This window comes from Pygocentrus nattereri, chromosome 29 (genome assembly GCF_015220715.1).
Source record: "Pygocentrus nattereri isolate fPygNat1 chromosome 29, fPygNat1.pri, whole genome shotgun sequence".
Classification (NCBI taxonomy): Eukaryota; Metazoa; Chordata; class Actinopteri; order Characiformes; family Serrasalmidae; genus Pygocentrus; species Pygocentrus nattereri.
The window spans coordinates 21,544,745-21,562,125 of NC_051239.1; the positions used below are offsets into that span (position 1 = coordinate 21,544,745).

General features: G+C 40.1%; 1 long non-coding RNA gene across 1 annotated transcript; it reads left to right on the plus strand.

The window, feature by feature from the left end:
- Window positions 1–1,967: 1,967 nt before the first annotated feature.
- On the plus strand, window positions 1,968–2,375 carry LOC119262806. Its single transcript, XR_005129907.1, has 2 exons — window positions 1,968–2,058; window positions 2,330–2,375. It is a non-coding gene; the product is annotated as an uncharacterized LOC119262806 (long non-coding RNA).
- Window positions 2,376–17,381: the final 15,006 nt, after the last annotated feature.

Genomic DNA, 17,381 nt, shown 5'->3' on the forward strand with positions numbered 1-17,381 from the left:
CAGCTGACCATGCCACACGCGCGCTACCCGCTCAGCAGCTGTCTCACTCCACATGGCTGAGCGGACCTGCATTTCTCACTGACTCCAACCAACGTCTGACACAGAAACAACCATTTGATCTCATTGACCCAGAGAATGACACCGAACTATGTCCAGAGGCAACAACATGTGCCACCACTCTGTCAAAAGATACGCTGGGAAGTGCGCGGTTTGAAAGGTTTTCAAGCTGGAAATTACTGCTGAGAGCCATTGCCAGACTTCAACACATTGTCAAATCCTTTAGACACAGTCCAGAGAACTCATATCAAGGGTGGCACCAACGCAGCAGACATCTGGATGAAAACCAGCTTCACCAAGCCAAAGCTACCATCATACGCACTGTCCAGAGAGAGCTGTATGCAGAGGACATCAAACATCTTGAAAGAGGTGAGCCCATCAAAAATTCAAGTCCACTCAGCGAATTGAGCCCATTTATTGACACAGATGGGGTTCTCAGAGTCGGTGGGAGGCTAAAAAGAGCACAGTTAACATCTGATGAAATACATCCCATGCTCATCCCTGGGAAACATCACCTTACCCAGCTCATAATCAGACACTTTCACATGAAGGTGAGCCATCAGGGCAGACACTTCACTGAAGGGGCAGTCAGAACTGCAGGGTTTTGGATTGTAGGAGGTAAAAAAGCAGTAAGCAGCGCAATATTCAAATGCCTTACATGCCGCAGACTAAGAGGCAAACAGCAAGAACAAATCATGTCTGATTTGCCAGAAGACAGGTGCTCCATGGATCCACCATTTACATCTGTGGGCCTTGATGTATTTGGCCCATGGCCTGTCACCATCAGGAAAACAAGGGGAGGTCAAGCAGATGCGAAGAGGTGGGCAGTGATCTTTACGTGCATGAGCACACGCGCCGTGCACGTCGAAATCATTGAGTCAATGGACACATCATCTTTCATAAATGCATTGCGCCGTTTTTTTGCAATCAGGGGTGCTGCTAAGTTGCTCAGATCAGACTGTGGGACTAACTTTGTGAGCGCCTGCCGGGAACTGCAAATTGACAAGAACAGCTGCAACAACAGCAAAATCAATGCCTTTCTTGGAGACAGTGGCTGTAAGTGGCAGTTTAATCCTCCACATGCATCGCATATGGCAGGCTCCTGGGAACGTATGATTGGAGTCACTCGTCGGATTCTCGATGCAATGCTGCTAGAACAAAGAAACACAAACCTCACACATGAGGTGTTGGTGACACTCTTGGCTGAAGTCACAGCGATAGTAAACGCACGGCCACTCACAACTGTCTCTACAGATCCAGACAACCCAGTTATTCTCACTCCTGCCATGCTGCTTACCCAAAAGGTTGGTGCACCACCTGTACTGCCTGGCCAGTTTGAAAGCCATGACCTGTTTAGAGCACAGTGGAGACGTGTGCAGTACTTGGCCAACATCTTCTGGGGGCGGTGGCAGAAAGAATATATCACTGGACTTCAAGTTCGTCGCAAGTGGAGAGTGGTGAGACCAGATTTACAAATAGGGGATGTAGTCCTGCTGAAAGAGACCCTTGAAAACAGAAATAACTGGCCACTTGCTTTAATTACAAAGACTTTTCCCAGTGAAGATGGCCGAGTCAGAAAGATAGAGGTCAAGATTTTCCGTAAGGGCGAGCAAAGACATTATGTGCAACCTATAACTGAGGTTGTTTTGTTGGTGTCTAAAGACAGTGCTTGATTTTTACAGTTCTCTTTTTGCAGTATGTTCAAGTTAGATAAATGGTGAAATCTCATTGATGTCAGGTGGGGAGTGTTCCGTCCCGCGCACTTGCAGCAGGATTTGTTCATTTGTTTTAATCCCAGTTGGTCAACAGTTGAATTCTCTTTTCCGTCACAAGGGGTCAGCCTTGCTACATTTGTTGTTTTTCTGCTTTTGACTCTTAGTGCCATCTAATGGCGAGTGGCTATAAGAGCAAGTAGGTTAGGGAAGCAGCCGTGTCATGGTCAAGCTTTCGAACACAAAACCAATCCTCGTATCATCTGTGAGCCTTGGCAATTCATAATCTGTAAGTGTAAGAACCACACAATGTTATGTAGCATTTTGTGTTGATTGTAGTTTCTTTTATGATTCTGTTTATAGACCAGTTTCCTAGCGTAGGTGAGAATAGGCTAATGCTACTAGGCTTCAGTTCTGTCTATGCTAGTTTTGGCTAAAGGGCACGTGAATGTTCGTTTATTAGTTTATTCGTGTAACAACTTGTGACAGTATGTTTATGGAAGTGAATTTATTTTATGACAAACCATTTATGTACATCCTGGATTCTCCTTTTGTTACAGTTTTACAGTAAAAATGTGTCTCAGTAAAGAACAGAAGACAACGTCACACCGTCTCATCATTGCTGAACCCATTAATGTTTAGCTCGCTGTCTATGTTAATTACATGACAGTTAACTGAGGGCAGAAGAGCGTACTATAGTAGACTATCAAAATAAAGTGAGACCTATCTGATTTGTATGTTTGTGTCTGGTTCTGATCCTAGAGATCTATAAACCTGCAGAGTTTAGCCCCTCACCTAATCTAACACTCTGGTTCGGATAATGAAGGCCTCCAGGAATACCTGAGTATTTGAGCCAGGTGTATTGGAGGCTGTAAAATAAGGCCCTTGGAGATTTTGAGATACTAGGTCAATGTTTCAGGGAAATAATACACTATATGGACAAAAGTATTGGGACACTCCTTTTAATCATTGAATGGTGAGGTGCTTTATTCAGTCCCATTGCCACAGGTGTATAAAATCAAGCACCTAGCCATGCATTCTACCTTTACAAACAATTGTGAAAGAATGGGTTGTTCTAAAGACCTCACTGAATTTGAGTGTGGTACTGTAATACGATGCCTCCATTGCAACAAGTCAGTTTGCAATATGTCTTACCTCCTAAATGTTCCACGATCAACTGTGAGTGCTGTTATTAAAAAGTGGAACTGTTTAGGAACCATACCAAGTGTCAGACCACATAAACTGACAGAGCGGGGCCTCCAAGTAAAGAGGCACATAGTGCATAAAAGAGCAAGAATGGGTTTGGAGAGGGCTAAGAGCACATTACCTGCCAACTGTAAAGTTTGGTGATGTTTTTTTCCCCAGAGATTAGGTTGGTCCCTTAGTTGCAGTGGGAAATTGCAATGCTCCAGCATAGCAAGATATTTAGAAAAACGTATGCTTACAGCTTTGTGGGAACAGTTTGGGGAAGGCCTTTATCTGTTCCACCGTGACTGTGCCCAAGTGCACAAAGCAAGATTTATAAATGCATGTTTGGTTGAGTTTGGTGTGTAAAAGCTTGAATGGCCCAAACAGAGCCCTGACCTCAAACCCATTGAATATTACTTTAATCATATTTGATGCTTCTGATCACAGCAAAGTACATGTTGTTGTCCCAGTCAAATTTTCTCTTTGTCGTCAAAACAAGTTCTGTCTATTTGAAGCAGATGATATGGGGAAGAAGAAAACAAAAGGGAAATTCCCCAAAGCACTGTCCCCTTGGTCTGAACAATGCAGAGTCTATGTTTCAACCTAATGGTCCATAGTTTCACTACTTCAACCTACATAACAACTTTCAATGTGCAATGTCTTTAGAATACAAGTCACAGTTGCCAGAAAGGTCTTTGGTAAAATCACTTCCTACACTTGGTAGAAATTTATGCTTACATTTACACTTGGAAATCATACTAAACTCCAGTAGCTACACGATCAACATTGCTGAAAAAACAAAACATACAATTGCTGCCATGAAAAATAGAGATGCAAAGTTTTGTTCCAACAGCGACAATGTGCTGATTTTGCTGGTGATTTGCCTATTAACTTTCATTGCTGCTGACCAGCATATCAGCATCAAAAACACAACATTTACTGGTTTAGTTGGTGATCAGGTTTGCTGGTCTAAGCTGTTTTTTTCTTGCAAGGAGCTCAATATACAACAACCAATTAACGGTCTTGTTTCTCATTTTTCCTGTTCAAAAGAGTTACTGCGAAAATTACTATTTTGCATGGACCAGGATATTGGTTTACATTACATTTATTTTAATGAAAAGATAAGTAGCAAATTAAATCCAGCTTTTTTATTAGGAAATAATTGTCATTTTCCAATGAAGTTTTGTATGAAATAGTCTAGTTCTGTGTTCATGTTTGTAAACTGAAGTGCTAATTCCAAAGTAACATTTATCTAATTGCAATAAGGTGCAATTCATTCTGATAAAAATGTGCAACTAAGAAAACAGGTTGGTTGTCTCCATAGGTTGTATAGCTCTGTGTGCTAAGTGAGTCAGCCTTTTCAGCTCCTACTTACTCTATAATTCAGGATCTGAAACCAAGGGCAAGATAAGTGCAGTAAATTGTATGTGTGTCAACAGAAATGTATGGCAACCGGATGTTTAAAGAGAGAACTGGCATGCAAGCATTGATGCTGAAAGAGACTAGTCTAGTCCAGGGAATTTGGGACGTAGGAATGTTTGGGGATGGATTGCAGTGTTCATTTGAATGGTAGAAATTTGTAATGAAGTGTATTTGGAGTGATTAGCATGTATGGCCGGAAGGTTTTTTGTTTTCTTTTCTTTTTCATTGAATGTATTCATGGGCGTCATTGAGAAAATAAACTTCTGTCAGTGTCCCAACGGGCCAAGGCCAAGTAGTACTGTGAATATTTTTAGTACTGGTTGTTTTTATTTATTTTTATGGTTTGTTTTATAAACCAAATGGACAGTGAGTGTATGAGCTTTCTTTAATAAAGATTGTATTTTTGCATGTTCCTGAACTTGCATTTGTGAATTTACTATGGACAGAGCTCGCCTTTGCTCTAGGCATAATCCAAGGGGTTGCGTAGTCTGGTATACCATAACGGGGCTGCCACATAGCTGTATGATCACTACCAACCATTCATGTGCTCAGCTCAAACATTACTCTGTCCTGAACTACTGACCTGTAAAAATGCTTAAAAAGAGATGATTATTCTCACTCTCAGAGTTACATGAGTAGACTGGATGGTAAAATGCATGAAGCAGTAATGGCTACGCTCACAACAAAGCTGCATCACCATCAGGAGCTTCTTAAATAATTAAATATATGTTTATTTAAATGTTATTTATTAACATAAATAGAAGAAGCTGTTCAGACATTACAGGTTTGTAAAAGAAGGAGATATAGGGCTGTGGTGCTTCACTCTTTAAACTAAATCATAAAAAAATCCTCTAGTATAATAAGAGAATTTCATTGGAAGAAGGAACAAAGAAGAGATTACAGAACAAAGTAAAAAGATTTCCTGGTGCATGGATGCAAGTGCAGTGGACAGTTTGGTGAATTCCCTGCTCAATTGCTCTTAAAACTGGTAAGTAACTGCTGAGTTGAATCAGATGTGTTAGGGAATGGAAATGAGCCAAACTCTTCTGGACTGTAGGCCTCCTGGTGACAGAACAGTGGGAACTGTGAACATCAGAGTAGCCTAAAACAATCTTAATCCATATTCAGTAATTATTCAAGAGGAAGTAAAAGTACCTTTCTGTAAATCCACTAACCCCAATTAAAAAAAACTAGAACAGTAGGTAAAATCATTGTAAATACACCTTGAGGTACATTATTCTTAAAATCCTGAGACATTTTTTGGCAAAGTGGTAAGCCTCAACCCATTCTTGCTCCAACTTTTTTAGAATGTGTTGTAGGCATTGGTTTCTGAATGAGTATATATTTACACAAAAAAATAAAAATAAAAACATTAAATATCTTTAATATTTCTGTACTGTTCTCAATGGAATAACTGTCAAAGTGAATTTTCAAAGCACTGCTAGGAAATAGGCTGTTTACACTGTGGCTTTGAAAAGTAGAATTTTGTTTCCATGAACCAACCTATAATCAACATTGCAAATTGCGTATGCATGTTTTTTTCATTATAATTGTATTTATTTTTTTACATTTGCACTTATTTTTGTGAAAGATTAGAAGTAAAATTTTATTTTCATATTAGCTATTTGATTTACTACAATACAATTCAATTTATTTTAATTCTGTATGGTGAAAAAAAGTGAAACTTTACAGGATACAGTTTGTTTCTTCAAACTGCTATGTACTTCCTCTTTTCTTTTAATATAATGCTGTTTCAGAAAACATGCTGCTAAGCATACAGGAACCATTCTTCACAGATTACCTCTGATGATTATTTTTGTTGTAACATGTAAACAATGTGCAGGGCTTGGGTCAACATGTCTTTAGGTGAGGGCTGTAGAAGTCCAGTCAAGCTACAATGGCCTAACCTTCCCCACAAAATGCTGGAGCCTATCCCAGCAGTCATTGGGCGGAATTGCCCCTGACGTCTGTCGTAAAAATTGCTCTGAACCCAATACATTTTGTCTTTTGTAAATTCTTTCTTGAGGGTCAGTGGATCCTCTGAATTCTGAGGCCATTCATAGGTCAAAATACAAATTATGATACATAGTATCACACTCCTGCACACTGAAATGACATTGTATGAATGTAAGTGTACTATTAAACTATTTAAAACTATTATATATATATTAGTAATATAATCACTTATAGGTAGTTTGACCAGAGGAGGATGGGTCCCCCCGGTGAGCCTGGTTCCTCCCAAGGTTTCTTCCTCAGTTCTGAGGGAGTTTTTCCTTGCCACTGTTGCCCCTGCCTTGCCCACCAGGGGGTTTCTGTACATTCTTATAGTCCTGTTGAAACTTTGTCTTTTCCGAAAATTCTGTAAAGCTGCTTTGTGACAACATCCGTTGTAAAAAGCGCTATACAAATAAATTTGATTTGATTTGATTATATACCAATACCAGTTACACTTATTGCAGCCTAAAAAAGGCTCTTAATTCGCACATTTGATAAAGCTTACTGTTAGTTTGGTGTATTTTAGTGAAGTTGCTTATGATGTCAATTCAGTGCTCAGCAGTGTTGGAATACATGTAGCAGTAGTTCTATGTTGGCTCCTTAACGACCTCATTATTCAGGCATTGTTCAGAAAAAAAGTCCATACAGCTAAAAAATCTCCCTTTGGTACATTTTTAGTTTATCATAGGGTGTGACAGTGGCAATTATTCAAAACACAATTAATTTTTGTTATAGAGAAAACTGCTTAGACCCAGAGTTACTAAAATGGCCATAACACTGACTACGAAGTTTTATGAAGTCTATGCATTGCATTATTTTACGGGTTGTACTACACCACAAACCATGTATAAGAAAAGGAATACAGAATTCCAAGGTAAAGTGAGCCCATGCTAAAACATTTAGGACTGAAAGCTAAGGGAAAACACTAAAAGCTGCTTTAAAAAAACACGTCAATCGACTCAACTTTTCACATTGTATGCTATTGATAATAAACAACCTATTTTCATGGTTAGTCACACTGAGTGATAATTTTCTCCTGTGCAATACCACAATTCATTTAAGTAATGGTTTAGCAGAAACATTTGCCAAAAAACTTTGCCACTCACAACTGTTTCTCAAGGAGACTTGCATTGTATGTCAGGGATTGTGGCTAAAGGTCTTGAAGGATAAATCTTTTGAGTCCTTTACTTTTTCAGAAACAAAAGGTGCACCAGTCAGCTGTTTTGGAAGGATTGACATGACAGCCATGACGTGACAAGACATGACAGCCTTTAGTGACTATTGGCAGGGAGATGATTCCAAAAGAGTTGATTTTTACTCCAACATGATAATTGGTCAAGGTTCAAATTGTTTGGCTTTTTTTTCATTGCAATGGGCTTGAAGGACATTTTGATGGAGGTTTATATAATACAACAAAGAGTTTGAGTTTGAGTAGAGTGAGTTGGTTTTACCAGACCTTTTAACCAAACATATACATTATACATAAATATACATATATATATTTAGCCAAACATAAACAATATTTGTTATGGAACATTGAGGATGAAGGGTGAAGCTGAAGTTGGCTTCTTGCTCTCTGGCTTCTTATTCTAAACATAGTTTAATAATTTTTTGAGTATTTATAGTCTTTAGAGATAAGATGAAAAGTCTTAGATTATACCAAGTAGTATTAAATAGCTTAGCAAATGATTACAGTTTGCTAATGTTTAATACATTTTACCATGAGCCAATGATGAGGCTGCTGAAGGGAGCTTGAGCTAGAGGACGAAGAGAAATATTTACAAATAAAATCATTACTGTAGTCATAATTCTTGGAAAATGAATCATTTTTCACCAGTTAAAAGTAAAGTTTCAATTCTGGAGCAGTATTGTAATAATACAAATTATTACAAAATAAAGTCTAAACTAAACAAAGGATGGTTTAATATGCTATATTTCCTTATGAACAGTCCTGCCACTGTTTTGATAAAATTAAAGGTCTAGAAGTTCACTTCATAAACTCACATGACCCGAAGTCATGCATCACTAGCAGTACCATAACAGCCAAGAAATACAACTTTCGCCAGCTGCGCTCTTGTATTTGAGACACAGCTACAGATAACTATTACTTTTTATGATTAAGAGTTGATTTTTGGTCCACTACAAAAAAAAAACAACTAAATATGAAAAAAAATTACTTAAAGGGGGAAATAATGCTGCACATTCACATAGTTAGAGTCTTAGTTTTATTTTTACAATTTACGATTATGCAATTCAGATATTTTTAAAATAGGTCTTTTATGATATTCAGAATGTATGCAATAGTACACAGGTATGACATACTGTTTTTGTAATTACAAATAAAAATATGATTGTCAGCATCATTAAGCAGTTTTTGGTTACATAAAATAACACTGAATCATGAAAAAGTTGCTAAACAAATTAATTCTCACCAAATAAAATAAACAAACTGATTTATAAATTGAGCTGATTTTCTTTTTTTTTTTAACAATGACATGCAATTAAAGATCACAGAAGCTTATGAGCTTCTCTATCGTCTTTGGTCAATGCTACAATAAACATGCATAATTTTGGTTAATAGTGCATCCTAATGTTGAAAATCAAGAAGGAACCTTTCATCTTGACAAAATACTTGTCAGAATGTGTTTGTGTCCTCACTGCCAGCTGTCGTAGGGGCACTAATGTCTATTGCTAGTGCCAAAAGACCCTTTGTAGAAAAAAAGACATTTTAGGCAGAATTTCACAGAGCACATTTTGTGTTTTATTTTCCTCAATATGTTAAATTCAGCAAATAAACAGTAATTGTGCATTAAAATGTGAAGAAGTGTGTTTTTTATAGAACAGGAGTGTCCAAACCTATCCACAGAGGGCCAGTATGGCTCTAGGTTTTCACTCCAAACAAACTGGAGCACACCTGATTCTACTTGTTTAATCAGTTGGTCTTGTCTTCAAAAATTTCATCAGATCTTTTTCGCGTGAAAACCTGCAGCCACACTGGTGTGGGGATAAGATTGGACAGCCCTGCTGTAGAGGATGTTTTAACTTGTTTCCACTCAGAAAATGTTTAATTTGTCCAAGGGTGCGGAAACCTTTGAATATGACTGTATTTCTGTTATTTGTCTTAGATTTTTGTGGCAGTAGGACTTTTTCTAAAATGAATTTTAGTTCTTTAGAGCCATTTTACTCAACTTTACATTTATATTACTTCCTCTTTGGTAAAAAAAGAATACAAAAAGGTTCCTCAGATATTTGTTTAATGCACATCACTGAAAACCATATTTTACTCACATTTTCATTGGTCATCACTGAATTTCTGAGGCCAAAACCCTTCACATGTAGCAACGGAAGGCCATCTTTTAGTTGGGCTAATTTTTTTTTTTGGTTATATACATGTGAAATCAGATTGAATGTGTTTTAAGTCACATTTCCTAATGCAAGCAAGATTGCTACAATTAAACTTTGATTTTGTGAATTTTATGGAGTTATATATGAAGAACTATGAAGAACTAAGGAACATATACTTCCTACCATTCAACTTTATCCAAAGCTGCTCACTGTTTATTGCTTCACTGCTTGCTCAATGTGGCCATCCTAATGGAAACATAACATCCCTAGTTCAGGTAAGTTCTAATAACATAAGACAGGTTGTAGTTTCAGCTTGCTCAATTGGACCAAAAGGGAAAAATGAAAACCATGACCATGTATAATCATATGCCAAGTTGTACAATCAGTTTATTTAACTTTAACTTTACTTTCAGTTTTTAAGGCCATTAACAGCTGTACCTCAGTGGAGAATCAGCCTTTACTTATCTTTCCATGCTTCCAGGAGAGGACAAGGAGGTTTGGGATGGGAGAGAGGGATGAAGGTGGTTGTCCTAAATGACCAGAGGACAAAAAAGAGAGAGGAATAGTGTGTGTGTATGTGTGTGTGTGTGTATGTGTGTGTGTGTGTGTGTGTGTGTGTGTGTGTGTGTGTGTGTGTGTATATACACTGTTCAAAAAAATAAAGGAAACACTCCTAACACATCCTTTAACACATCCTAGATCTGAATGAATGAAATATTCTCATTGAATACTTTGTTCTGTATAAAGTTGAATGTGCTGACAACAAAATCACACAAAACTCATCAATGGAAATCAAATTTATTAACCAATGGAGGCCTGGATTTGGAGTCACAAAGTGGAAAAACACACTACAGGCTGATCCAACTTTGATGTAATGTCCCTCTCCTGAGGGATCTCCTCCCAGACCCAGTCTAGCATATATATATATATATATATATATATATATATATATATATATATATATATTCTCAATTATATGCTCAAAAAAAAGGGAACACTTAAACAACTCAATATAACTCCAAGTAAATCAAACTTCTGTGAAATCAAACTGTCCACTTAGGAAGCAACACTGATTGACAATCAATTTCACATGCTGTCGTGCAAATGGAATAGACAACAGGTGGAAATTATTGGCTATTAGCAAGACACACTCAATAAAGGAGTGGTTCTGCAGGTGGGGACCACAGACCACTTCTCAGTACCTATGCTTTCTGGCTGATGTTTTGGTCACTTTTGAATGTTGTTGGTGCTTTCACACTTGTGGTAGCATGAGACGGACTCTACAACCCACACAAGTGGCTTAGGTAGTGCAGCTCATCCAGGATGGTACATCAATGCGAGCTGTGGCAAGAAGTTTTGCTGTGTCTGTCAGCGTAGTGTCCAGAGGCTGGAGGCACTACCAGGAGACAGGCCAGTACACCAGGAGATGTGGAGGATGCCATAGGAGGGCAACAACCCAGCAGCAGGGCCGCTACCTCTGCCTTTGTGCAAGAAGGAACAGGAGGAGCACTGCCAGAGCCCTGCAAAATGACCTCCAGCAGGCCACAAATGTGCATGTGTCTGCACAAATGGTTAGAATCCGACTCCATGAGGATGGTATGAGGGCCCGACGTCCACAGATGGGGGTTGTGCTCACAGCACAACACTGTGCAGGACACTTGGCATTTGCCAGAGAACACCAGGGCAAAACGTTGGCAAATTCGCCACTGGCGCCCTGTGCTCTTTACAGATGAAAGCAGGTGCTTTCATGCAAATGGAATAGACAACAGGTGGAAATTATTGGCTGTTAGCAAGACACACTCAATAAAGGAGTGGTTCTGCAGGTGGGGATCACAGACCGCTTCTCAGTACCTATGCTTTCTGGCTAATGTTCCATAAAAATTATGAATAGAATCGGTGACAAACAGCAGTCCTGACGGAGTCCAACTTTCACTGGGAATGAGTCTGACTTTGGTCCATGCGAACCAAACTCCTGCTTTGTTTGTAGGGGGCCTGAATGGCTCATAACAAAGAGACATGTACCCTGTAGTCCCGAAGCACCTCCCACAGAATACCCTGGGGAACACAGTCGAATGCCTTCTCCAAATCCATAAAGCACATGTGGACTGGTAGGGCAAACTCCCATGAACCCTCCAGAATCCTGGAGAGGGTGAAGAGTTGGTCCAGTGTTCCACGACCAGGGCGGAACCTGCATTGCTCCTCCTGAATCTGAGGTTCGACTATAAGCCGGACTCTCTTCTCCAGTACCCCTACATAGACCTTACCAGGGAGGCTGAGGAGTGTGATTCCCCTGTAGTTGGAACACCCTCCGGTCCCCTTATTTAAAAAGAGGAACCACCACCCCAGTCTGCCAATCCAGTGGCACCACCCCCGATGTCCACACAATGGTGAAAAGGCGTGTCAGCCAAGACAGCCCCACAACATCCAGAGCTTTGAGGAACTCCGGATCTCATCCACCCCTGGAGCCTTGCCATGGCTTGTCGATACCTGCCAGTTGCCTCTGGTGTCCCACAGGCCAACGATGCCCAGTAGGACTCCTTCTTCAGCTTGACGGTGTCTCTCACCTGGGGTGTCCACCACCAGGTTCGAGGATTACCGCCCCGACAGGCACCAACTACCTTACGGCCACAGCTACAGTCAGCCGCTTCAACAATGGAGGAGTGGAACATGGCCCATTCTGAGTCAATGTCCCTCACCTCCGGTATCTTGTCAAAGTTCTGATGGAGGTGTGAGTTGAAGATCAATCTGACAGGTTCTTCTGCCTGATGTTCCCAGCAAACCCTCACTATATGTTTGGGTTTGCCTGGTCTGACCTGCATCCTTCCCCACCACCTGATCCAACTCACCACCAGGTGGTGATCAGTTGACAGTTCAGCTCCAGGTCTCACTGTCATTGCCCACGTGAGCGTTGAAGTCCCTCACTAAGACAATAGAGTGTCCAGGAGGAGCACTTTCATTCAAGCACCCTTCCCAAGGACTCTAAGAAGGCTGGGTACTCTGAACTGCTGTTCCGTACATAAGCACAGACAACAGTCAGGACCTGTTCCCCAACCTGAAGGCGTAGGGAAGCTACCCTCTCGTCCACCAGAGAAAACCAACATACAGGCGAGGAGATTGGACCCAGAGCCCAAGCTGTGTGTTGAGGTGAGCCCAACTATATCTAGCTGGTATCTCTCAACCTCATGCACCAACTCAGGCTCCTTCTCCGCCAGTGAGGTAACATTCCAAGTTCCAAAAGCCAGTTTCAGCAAACGAGGATCAGAACGCCAAGGCCAATGCCTTCGGACATTTCGGACATCAACAAAGCACCCGACCCCAACTACAGCCCCTCCCATCGGTGGTGGGTCGATGGGAGGGAGGACTCATGTAGCTCCGTCTGGCTGGGCCTGGCTGGGCACCATGTAAATGCCAACATTTATTTAAAATCAGATTTATTTGTATAGCGCTTTGTACAACGGATGTTGTCACAAAGCAGGTTCACAGAATTCCAGAAAAGACAGAGTTTTAACAGGAATGTAACCCCCCCAACCCCCCCCCCCCCCCAGTGAGCAAACCAGGGGTGACAGTGGCAAGGAAAAACTCTCTCAGAACTGAGAAAGAAACCATGGGAGGATCCAGGCTCACCAGGGGGCGACCTATCCTCTTCTGGTCAAACAACCTACAAGTGATTATACTACTAATATTAATACCAGTAGTATTATTAGTAGTAATAGCTAGGAGTCTATGAAAACATCAGTGTAGGCTGTGCATCTAGTCCAATGCAGTTGGTGGTAGCTGGGGCATGGGCAGCTGGTCTGAAGTGGGTAGCAGGAGGGCTCAACAGTCAGTCCGTCCTTCAGTGTCCGACATGTGAGCCATTGTATACTTGGAAAAAAGGCAGGGAGAGGGAATTAGTTTTATTCTGTCTGTTTGTATGTAAAACACACAGTGTGAACATTTCCAGAGTGTGGCCAATGACTCCAGCAGATCTGATAGCTTAACTAAAAGGAGAGAACCAGAAGGAGCCACAGACACGAGAGCACTCTGAAACAGTTTGGCATCCCTCCGGTCTACAAACCTGAGTGACCATGTGCGAGCAACAGGATTACAGCACCAGCATCTGAGTTTACCATAATTCCCTGTGTCCATGGACCCCTGGATCTGCTGCCTTTATCTAAGGGGGAACAATTAAGCTAAACTGAACAAGTGAGTTTTCAGCCTAGTTTTAAAGATTGAGACTGTGTCTGAGTCCCATTTTCTGGAAGGTCATTGCAGATTTTGGGGGCTTTATAAGAAAAAGCTCTTCCCCCAGCTTCAGCCTTATGAATTCTAGGAAGTATTAATAAGCCAGCACACTCGTAATAGGACATAAGGTCTTGCACGTACTCAGGAGCGAGCCCATGTAGGGCTTTATATGTAAATAAAAGAGTTTTATAATTAATACGGAATGAAGTGATGATAGTACTGGACTGATATGATCAAATTTTCTAGTTTTAGTGAGGAGCATGGCTGCAGGATTTTGGAATAGTTGATGTGTGCTTAGACTTCTGCTCGTACATCCTGACAGTAGTGCATTACAATAGTCTAGCCTGGAAGTAATAAAGGCATGTACTAGTGTTTCTGCATCACCCTGGGACAGGGCATTTCTTATCTTGGCAATGTTACGAAGATGTAAAAAAGCTGTTCTAGTGATGCTGCCTATGTGTTGATGGAATGATAAATCTGAATCAATTATGACGCCAGGATTTTTTGCTGCTGAGCCAGGTGTAACTGGAAAGTCAGCGAGATTTAAAAATAAAACTGGTAATTTATTTCTTGCCAATTTTGGACCCAGAAGGAGAACCTCTGTTTTGTTACTGTTTAGCAGGAGGAAGTTCTGTAACATCCAGCATTTCACGTCTTTTACACAGTCCTCTATTTTCTTTAATCTGTATTTATCATCAGGCTTGGCTGATATGTACAGTTGTGTATCATCTGTGTAACAATGAAAGTTAATGCCATGGTTACCTATAACTGTGCCTAACGGTAACATGTATAGTGTAAATAATAATGGTCCTAAAATAGAGCCCTGCGGAACTCAAAATCTTACTTTTGAATAATTGGAAGATAAATCGTTTACCCTAACAAACTGATAACATTCTGTTAGGTAAGATCTGAACCATGATGGGTCTGTCCCTGTGATTCCAACCATGTTTTCTGACCTTTCTAGGAGAATATTGTGGTCTATTGTATTGAAAGCTGCACTGAGGTCAAGTAGCACTAACAGGGATACATAGCCTTGATCAGAGGCAAGAAGAAGATCATTAGTTATCTTAACTAGAGCTGTCTCAGTGCTGTGATGTGGCCTGAATCCAGATTGGTATTTTTCATATATATGGTTCTTATGTAGATATGAACTAAGTTGTTTGGGCCACAGCTTTTTCTATGATCTTAGATATAAATGGTAAGTTAGAAATAGGCCTATAATTTGACAATACGCTAATATCAAGATTTGGTTTCTTGATCAGAGGTTTGATAACTGCTAGTTTAAAAGCTTTGGGAACATGGCCCAGACTAAGGGACGAGTTTACTATAGTTAAAAGATGGTTGATAATAACTGGCAGTACTTCTTTAAGTAATTTTGAGGGAATTGCATCGAGTGTGCAGGTTGTGCAATTTGCAGAGGAGATAATCTTCTCTAGCTGTGGGAGTGGGCAAAAAGTTTCCAGGCTTTTTTCTACAACTGTGTTTTGTTTTATATCAGCCAAGTCAGATGACAGCCAAGTTGAATTTAATACTGTGGGTTGAATTTGTTGTCTAATATTTTCAATTTTATTATTTAAGAAGTCCATAAAAACTAAGAGTTGCTCGAATTTCTGGTTCAGTACCTGCCTGATTTTTTGTGATTCAGGAAATCACACTAAACAGTACTCTAGGATTAAACTTATTATTTTCGATCACCAAGGCCAGATATACTGAGCGAGCTTTAGTGAGAGCATTTCTATACTCTATATGACTGTCCTTCCAGGCAGAGTGGAACACTTCCAGCTTGGTTTGTCGCCATTCCTGCTCTGGTTTCCTGTTTGTTTTAAGGTACGGGTTTTATCATTGTATCATGGGGTGAGCTTTTTCTGCCTTATTCTTTTTATTTTAAGTGGCACCACATTTTCTAAAGTAGATCGGAAGGTATTATCTAAATAATCAGTTAGTAAATCTAGCTCCATTGGGTCCGATGGAGTGAAAACTGGGGTTGATAGTTCTGGGAGATTTTCTACAAGTTCTAGGGCGGTGAAAGGTTTTATTGAGCACTTTGTAGAATAGCGAGGGGACATACATATATTATGGCTAAGTCGTAGCTCATATGAAAATAGGTCATGGTTGGAGATTGCTCAGGTTTGCGGTAGGATATTAAGCTTGTCAATGTTAAGACCTAGTGTCAAAACTAAATTTAACCTGTGACTACAGTATTGTGTAGGCCCTATTACATTTTGGGTAATACTTACAGAGTCTAGAATTGAAGTAAATGCCTTTTTTAGTGGGTCATCTACCTTCTCAAAGTGAATATTAAAATCTCCTACAATTATTACTTTTTTACACAGCTAGGTTTGCAGCGAAATCACTAAATTCTTTTCAAAATTCAGAGTAGGGCCCTGGTGGTCTGTAAATGTTAAATAATGAGAATACTTTCTTTTTGTGACCGGATTTGTAACATGAATGGAAAGGACCTCAAAGGAAGTGAAGGTGTCACATTGTTTCTGACTAATATCTAGAGTATTTTGGTGGATTACACATACACCAGCTCCCTTGCCTGATAATCTTGGCCTATGTGCATAATTATAGCCTATAGGGGTGGCTTCATTTAAAGCTGAATAATCATCAGGTCTAACCCATGTTTCAGTAAGACAAAAAATGTCAAGTTTATGATCACTTATAATTTCATTTACAATGACTGTTTTTGAGTTTAGTGATCTTACATTGAGTAGTCCAAATTTTAGATCTAAGGTGTTAGTGCTATCTTCTGAATATGAATATATTTTCTTTAGGTTGTTTAAACAGGCTGATTGAGTTTTTCTATGATTTAGTTTTAATTTGGGGCAAAGACACAGTCTCAATAAAGTTGAACCTGGGTGACGCCTCAAAGGGGTTCACAAACAGTCGGTTTAGCCTGTCTGTCTGCGGCCTGTTCCTGGCTCTGGACTGTCAGCAGCTGTTTACACTACTCTGCCAACTAACTGAAAGACTATGAGCTATGCTGCAAGAAAGTAAGGCAGCACCTTCCCACGTGGGGTGGACACCATCCCTACCTATAATACCAGGCTTGCCATGGAAATGCAACTAATTATCTATAAAGCCCACTTGATTTTTGGAACACCACTTGGACATCCAGTAGTTTATCGCCAAAGGTCTGCTGTAGGCTTCAGTGCCACGCCACATTGGGAATGGGCCAGAGCAAATTACGACAGCGAACATTGTCTGGGCCTGTTTAATCACCTGTCTAATATTACCCTTAGTTATCTCAGACTGCAACAGATGGATATCATTGGCCCATACATGAATGACTATCCTTGAATATCTCTTATTAGCTAACAGTCTAATGTTGCCACTAATGTCCAGCACTCTGGCTCCCAATAAACATCTAACTGTTACTGCTGGCACCCCTAAAGGATTAGCTAATTTCACATATCGGACAATCAAGTCTCCTAT